The 8137-nt window shown below is 44.4% G+C and overlaps 1 protein-coding gene across 2 annotated transcripts in view; it reads left to right on the top strand.

Annotated features, from left to right (window-relative positions):
* The window catches only part of C2H20orf194 (chromosome 2 C20orf194 homolog), a 133143-nt gene that overhangs the window by 10794 nt on the left and 114212 nt on the right, over positions 1-8137 (top strand). The gene's annotated exons all lie outside the window — the stretch shown is intronic.

Genomic DNA, 8137 nt, shown 5'->3' with positions numbered 1-8137 from the left:
CTCACTTTGTAGACCAGGCTGGCCTCGAACTCAGAAATCCGCCTGCCTCTGCCTCCCGAGTGCTGGGATTAAAGGCGTGCACCACCACGCCCGGCTAACCAAGGCAATTCTTATAAGGCAAATATTTAATTGGGGCTGGCTTATAATTTCATAGGTTCAGTCTAATATCAGCATGGTGGGAAACATGGCATCATGCAAGCAGACCTGGTATTGAAAGAGCCAAGAGTTCTACATCTTGATCCAAAGGCACCCAGGAGGAGACTAGCATCTGCAAGCTGCTAGGGGGAGCCCCTCTTCCACAGTGGGAGGAGTTTGAGCACTAGGAGTGTTCATAGCCATCTTATACAGTGACACAGTACCTCCAACAAGGCTATACCTTTTCCAACAAGGCCACACCTCCTAATGGGCCACTTCTGTGGGCCAAGCATACTCAAATCACCACAGTAATAATGGGTCCCTTCATATGTTACAGCTGTTTTCAGAGCATTTCTTTTTTTTGTTGTTGTTTTGTTTTGTTTTGTTTTGTTTTGTTTTTTTCAAGACAGGGTTTCTCTGTGTAGCCCTGGCCATCCTGGAACTCACTCTGTAGACCAGGCTGGCCTCGAACTCAGAAATCCGCCTGCCTCTGCCTCCCAAGTGCTGGGATTAAAGGCGTGTGCCACCACCGCCCAGCCTAGAGCATTTCTAATAAAGGCTCTCCTGTGGATGTAGGTGCTGAAGAGACACCTCTCAGTGGGTGGTTAAGAGCACTTGCTGTTCTCATAGAGGACTGGGTTTGAATCCAGATGCAAGGGATGATCTGATCCCCTCTCCTAGCCACCACAGGCTCCTGAACATACCTGGCATACAAAAAGAAAATTGCACTTGTAACCTGAGATTTCCAAAAGAAACAGCCAAATCTGTGTGAAAGGGTTTCAAGGCTGCTGACTGATTCAAATTTCATGAAAAAAAAAAAAACAAAAAAACAAAAAAAACAAAAACAAAGCAAAACCAAGACATGCCATTGGTTCAATGTCTTTTTAGTGCTGTGTCATTAGATGCTAGTTTAGATAGCTTACAGTCTCTTTTCTAATTTAATTGGTGGCGTGAGGGAGACCAGTGAGTAGAAAGAGATCGTGCAGGTTCTCCTGTGCCTCGGAAGGAATGCACTGCTCGTGGGCTGTGCTCTCTCAAGAACACGGTGCAGGCTGGTTTTCTAGAGGTGTGTGTTCTACACTCTCGAGGGAGATGACAGCCAAGTTGATGCCACTGGAGCTTTCTGCAGCCATAGTGGCAGTCTCTAGTTCTCTTTACCTTCCAAACTTGAAGCACAACAGCTGTCAACCTGAGAAGGCCAAGGTCTCCACTCCTATCTTTGAGCCAGTTCTCTGTGATGTGCCCATGAGTGATGGCATTGTCATCTCTCATGCTCAAACTCATTCTAAACCCAAGGAGACCCAGGAAGAAATAATAGTATAAAGGTAGCACCTGTGTAAGTGCTTACCATGGAGCTGTATCACCAGCCTGAGAACACTGAGTGTGCGTGCGCGTATGTTCCTCTGTGTGTGTGTGTGTGTGTGTGTGTGTATGTGTGTGTGTTTTCAGGACTAAGGATTGTACCCAGAGCCAGGCAGATGTTCTACCATTGAGCTGTATTCTCAGCTTTTTCATAAGTTTGTTGTTGCTATTTACATTTATCTATTATTTGGTTGATTTTGGGCGGCATTTGCTCCAGCTGCATATATGGTAGTCAGAGGACAACTTGGGAGACTCTGTTGTTTTCTTCACTCAGATTTAATGGGAAGTGCCTTTAGCCCTTGTATTAGGGTTACTATTGCTGTGCTGAAACCCCATGACTAAAAGCAGCCTGGGGAGGAAAGGGTTTACTGGGCTTATGCTTCCATGTCACTGTCAATATTGAGGGAAGTCAGGACAGCAACTCACACAGGGCAGAAACATGGAGGAGTGCTGCTTACTGGCTTGCTCCTTATGACTTTCTTAATCTGCTTTCTTACAGCACTCAGGACCGTCAGACCATAGGTGGCCCCAGCCACTGTGGGCTCAATCCTCCCACATTAATAACTAACTTTTAAAGAATGCCCTACAGGCTTGCCTGCAGTCCAGTCTTATGTAAGGAGGTATGTTCTCAGTTGAGGTTCCCCTCTTTCCACTGTCCCTGGCTTATGTCAAGTTGATATAAAGGTAACCAGCACACCCACCCATGGCTTCTAATGATGACAGCCTCCTCTACACAACTTCTGAAGGTGAAACTCTAAGTCATGGGCAAATATAGGCCTATCCAGGATATACCAGCCTTGCTCAGGTACTGTGAGCCACATGGCAGTGTTACTACTGGAACTTGGGGTGTACACAATGTAGACACATAACAAACTATCATATATATGACCTTTGAGTGTAAGATCAATGAAAACTTCAGTTTGTTCTATTTATTATTTATGAAAGTACAGTAAACTAATATTTTACACATGCAGTTCAAAAAACACTAATATGAATAAAAGCAGATGTGCCCAGATGTCAACTGTGATTAATTCTGGGTGCTGGATGGGAAAGGGTGCTTTTCTTTGAACTCATCAGGGATATTCATGTGTTTTCTTTTTGTTAAAAGTAAATAATTAAGCCAGGCATGGTGGCACATGCCTTTAATCCCAGCACTTGGAAGGCAGAGGCAGGCGGATTTTGAGTTCAAGGGCGGTCTACAAAGTGAGTTCCAGGACAGCCAGGGCTATACAGAAAAACCCTGTCTCGAAAAAAAAAAAAAAAAAAAACCAAAGCAAAATAAAATAAAATAAAAAAGTTGGGTGTTGATGGCAGACACCTTTAATCTCAGCACTCTGGAGGCAGAGGCAGGTGGATCTTTGTGAGTTCGAGGCCAGTCTAGTCTATTGATTGAATCCCAGGGGAGCCAGGATATAGAGAAACCCTGTCTCACTCAGCCCCCAAAGTAAATAATTAAGTAGCTGTAATACTTCATGGTTCAGTGACAGACAATATTCTGGTTAAAGATTAAATTTGAGCATCAAGAAAATGTACAAGAAGGGAAAAACCCCTAAATTTAGTTTTAACCATTTGATAAAAAAATATTAATCAGGATAATGTTCTACTTAAGGAAAAAGACCCTTTTCTTTCATTTGTGTGTTCCCACTGTATTTGGACTGGACAGGGTACAAGTAGGAAAAAAGTCTCCTATTTTCAGTATTCTCTTGGCTTCCAGTAACAGTTGCCAGGGAAACTCTTTTGTGTCTTCATCACATGATCTGGTCATGCTTTTTGTCAGTGGCTGGTTATAAGTTTGCAAACCAAAGAGCTCTTGGTAACCTTGGCAGGCAGTCAGCATACTGTCCTTCACAGAAAATGGGCCAAAGGTCTGACTTGCAGAGTCCTTCTAGAGGGGAAACGACTGCAGGATCAGTCCTGGTAAAAAGAGAATGTGCAGGGGCAGGCAGGGAAAAGACGTTTATTCAATATTTAAAGTTATCTTTACGCTGTTGCTTCTAAAACCTTGTTATTCCATAACAAGCCCCTTCCTCATAGCCCCTAATTTTTATTATAAAAACTACAGAGAAAGTAAAAGAATAGTATGATGAACCCTCGTGGAGCCCACTGCATACATTTAGTTAGTGTCCTTGGAACAGGGTCTAACTAATGTAGCCCTTCCTAGCCTGGAGCCCTGTCATCCCACCAGCCCCCACATATTTCAGAATAAACATTTCTATGTCCATAAAAGTTTTGGCATTTAATAGGGATTGTGTTAAGCCTGCATGTTAATTTGAGGAGAATTGGTATTTGTATTATGGTGGGTGACCACACCCCAAAACTCTTCTCCTAGCAACCATCAGCTGCCAGTAGCTTTTCAGCTAGGATGGGGACTCATGAACTTTCCCTGTCCATGTTGGGATTTCTACTGGCTTGATCTCCTGCAGGTAACCACACCGACTGCGTTGGCTGGTGTGGTGGCTGCGGCCTTTCTGAAGAAGCACTTACTCCCTGTCCTCCAGCTCGTAAACTCTGTCTTCCTTCTCCTCCCGATGGTCACTAAGCCTTGGTGCTGGTGGTGGTCGAGGAGCAGGTGGTGGAGGTAGTGGTGGTGGTGGTGGAAGATGAGGTGATGGTGGTGGTGAAGGTGTGGGTAGAGGTGGAGGAGGAAGAGAAGGTGGGGTGGGGGTAGGGTGATTGAAGAAGAGGTAGTAAAGGTAGGGGTGGTAGAGGTGGAGGAGGAGGTGTTGGTGAAGGTAGGGGTGGTGGTGGAGGTGGTGATAGAGATGGAGGTCAAGGAGGCGGTGAAGGTGGGATGGGGTAATGGAAGAGGAGGAGGTGGTGGTTCAAAGAGTGTCCCGTTTAGTGTCACAGTCACTTGCGTTGTCAGCACTTTGAATAGCCATCAGCCTCTACATTAACCACTGTCCACTGCAGATAGAAGCTTCTCTAAACAAGGTTGAAAGCAGTGCAGCTCTGTGTTGGTATCATGTCAAGATCGTAACACTGCCAGTCAGAATGACTAAGATAAAAAACTCAGGTGACAGCATATGCTGGCAAGGATGTAGAAAAAGAGGAACACTCCTCCATTGTTGTTGAGATTGCAAGCTAGTACAACCACTCTGGAAATCAGTCTGGTAGTTCCTCAGAAAATTGGACATAGTACTACCTGAGGACCCAGCTATACCCCTCCTGGGCATATACCCAGAAGATACTCCAACATGTAATAAGGACACATGCTCCACTATGTTCATAGCAGTCTTATTTATAATAGCCAGAAGCTGAAAACAGCCCAGATGCCCCTCAACAGAGAAATGGATACAGAAAATGTGGTACATTTACACAATGGAGTACTAAGCTATTAAAAAAACAATGAATTTATGAAATTCTTAGACAAATGGATGGATCTGGAGGATGTCATCCTGAGTGAGGTAACCCAATCACAAAAGAACACAGATGATATGCACTCACTGATAAGTGGATATTAGCCCAAGATACAATTCACAAACCACGTGAAACTCAAGAAGAAGGAAGACCGAAGTGTGGATACTTCTATCCTTCTTAGAAGGGGGAACAAAACACCCATGGAAGGAGTTACAGAGAAAAAATGTGGAGTAGAGACCGAAAAAATGACCATCTAGAGACTGACTCAATTTACAATCACCAAACCCAGACACTATTGTGGATGCCAGCAAGTGCTTGCTGACAGGAGCCTGATATAGCTGTCTCCTGAGAGGCTCTGCCAGTGCCTGACAAATACAGAGGTGGATGTTCACAGTCATCCATTGGACAGAGCACAGGGTCCCCAATGGAGGAGCCAGAGAAAGGACTCAAGGAGTTGTAGGGGTTTGCAGCCCCATAGGAAGAACAACAACATGAACTAACCAGTACCCCCAGAGCTCCCTGGGACCAAACCACCAATCAAAGGGTACACATGGTGGGACTCATGACTCCACCTATATACGCACCAGAGGATGGCCTAGTCGGACATCAATGGGAGGAGAGACCTTTGGTCCTATGAAGGCTGTATGCCCCAGTGTAGGGGAATGCCAGGGCCAGGAAGCGGGAGTGGGTGGGTTGATGAGCAGGAGGAGGGGTGACGGGATGGGGGGAGGGTGTTTTTCAGAGGGGAAAGCAGGAAAGGAGATAACATTTGACATGTAAATAAAGAAAATATATATATATAAAAAGATAATAGCACTGTAGGTATAGACAGAAGTATTTAGAAGGCAGTTTAATGACTTCCATTCAAGAAAGCAGTAGTAATCGTTTTCCCTAGGTTCTGTGACCACCCCAGCTAAAGGATTTTGACCAGGTTTATAGTGTAGGTGTGTGAGTGTGTGTGTGTGTGTGTGATACCATGTGTGTGCGGGTGCTCAGGGAGTCCAGAGGAGGGCATGGATTTTGGATTTGCTGGGACTGGAGTCATGAGGAGGTGTAAGTTGCTGATGTGGTGCTGGGCTGGACCCAGGTCTTGGGAGCTGAACTCTGGTCTTCTGGAAGTACTCCTAATTATTGTGTCATCCCTCCAGCCTTAAATCATATTGTGTAGTGACACAGTAGTAGGCTTCCATGAGGCATTTTTATAAATCCTCAGTTTTGTTTTGTTTTTAAGACAGTTTCTCTGTGAATCCCTGGCTGTCCTAGAACTTGCTTTGTAGACCAGGCTAGCCTTGAACTCATAGAGATCTGACTGACTCTGCTTCTGGAGAGCCAGGATTAAAGGTGTGCACCACCACTGCCCAGCTATAAATCCTTAGTTTTGACTAACCCACCCCACTCCTTTCTCTTCCCTCAAACCCTCTCACCTCTTGCATAACCTTTACCTCCAGTGTCCTCCCCTCTTCCCTCAGAGCACCTGTGTGCTACTGTCACCTCTCCCAATTAAATCATTGTTCCCTCCCCCTCTCGTGAGCCCTTTCTGGCTTCTTGACCTTTATAAACATTATAAGTGAAATATAGAAATCTAAAAACCTGAAGCTGGGGCTGGAGCAACAGTTCTCTTGTAGAGGGCCTGAGTTCGGTTCCATAGCCATCTTTAACTCTAGCTCCAGGGGCATCCAGTGCCTCTGTCCTTGTGGGTGCCTGCATGAATACACACATAATTGACTTTATTATTTTTAAATATTAGAAAAAATGTACATTTGTTTTTGGCCTCTGTCTTAGTTAGGGTTTTACTGCTGTGAACAGACACCATGACCAAGGCAAGTCTTATAAAAAACAACATTTAATTGGGGCTGGCTTACAGGTTCAGAGGTTCAGTCCATTATCATCAAGGTGGGAGCATGGCAGTATCCAGGCAGGCATGGCACAGGAGGAGCTGAGAGTTCAATGTCTTCATCCAAAGGCTGCTAGTGGAAGACTGACTTCCAGGCAACTAGGGTGAGGATCTTATGCCCACACCCACAGTGACACACCCATCCAACCAGGTCACACCTATTCCAACAAGGCCACACCTCCAGATGGTGCCACTCCCTGGTCCAAGGATATACAAACCATCACAGCCTCCATGTTTGTCTGAGCAAGCGTGTCAGATCTCCTAGAACTAGAATTACAGACAGTTGTGAACTCCCTTATGGGTGGTGGGAATTGAACCCTGGTCCTTCAGAAGAGCAGTCAGTGCTCTTAATTGCTAAGATGTCTCTCCAACCCATAGAGGCCATGCAGGGTCTTTCTGGGTTTAAATTATCTTGCTATATTTTCCAGCTGTATATGTTTTTCTGAAATTTTCATAATTTTAATTTTTCTTTACAGATGAATAAATTCTGATGCATATATGTATTGCATTTTCCTTATCCATCAGTTGATGGACATTTAAGCTGATTCTATTTCCTACCTATTTTGAATAGACAGCAATAAATATAGATGTGCAAGTATTTCTGTTGTAGGATATGGAGTTCTTTGTGTATATATTCTCATAATAGGTAGGCCATATGGTGGTTCCGTTTTTAGCCTTACTCCTCTATACACTGATTTCCATAGTGTCTATAGCAGTTTAGACCCTACCGTACATATATCCCTACCAGCTGGTAGATAGGGGTCACTCTTTCTCCATATCCTCTTCAGTACTTGTCACTTGTTTCTTATGACAGACATTATGACTGTGGGAAGATGGAATCTCAAAGTAGTGTAGTTTGCATCGCTAATGGTTCATGATACTGAACAGTTAAAAATGTTTATGGGGTGAGAGTTAGACATGGAGGTGGTGGGGAAGAGTCAGGCTTGACCATGAAATTGTATATTCATCTTTGGGGTTACTGAGAGAGAATAGAGGGAGACAGACAGACAGTAGAGTCCATAGAATTGTATTGTTTAGGAATATATGTCTCCTTACACTTTGCCTGAGTGCAAGGATTATCCCTTCTACCAAAGGAGTAATAGCTCTCTAGAAAGAATGTGTCTTCTGTGCTGAAAAATCTATAAGGCAGTTGTGTGGGATAATTAGAGCTAGTTTATTTAAGCCTTTATATCAGTTTTTGGTTTTGTTTGTTGCTTTTGAGACCAACTGAGAAAGGCTAAAGTTAGGCTAAAGCAGTGTAGAAACTTTCCTTTGAGAATCAGCAAGCCAGGCGTGGTGGCGCACGCCTTTAATCCCAGCACTCGGGAGGCAGAGGCAGGTGGATTTCTGAGTTCGAGGCCAGCCTGGTCTACGAAGTGAGTTCCA

This window comes from Mus caroli, chromosome 2, assembly GCF_900094665.2.
Source record: "Mus caroli chromosome 2, CAROLI_EIJ_v1.1, whole genome shotgun sequence".
Classification (NCBI taxonomy): Eukaryota; Metazoa; Chordata; class Mammalia; order Rodentia; family Muridae; genus Mus; species Mus caroli.
Note: the sequence above shows the minus strand (reverse complement) of the source record. Positions and strands in the feature narration are given on the sequence as shown.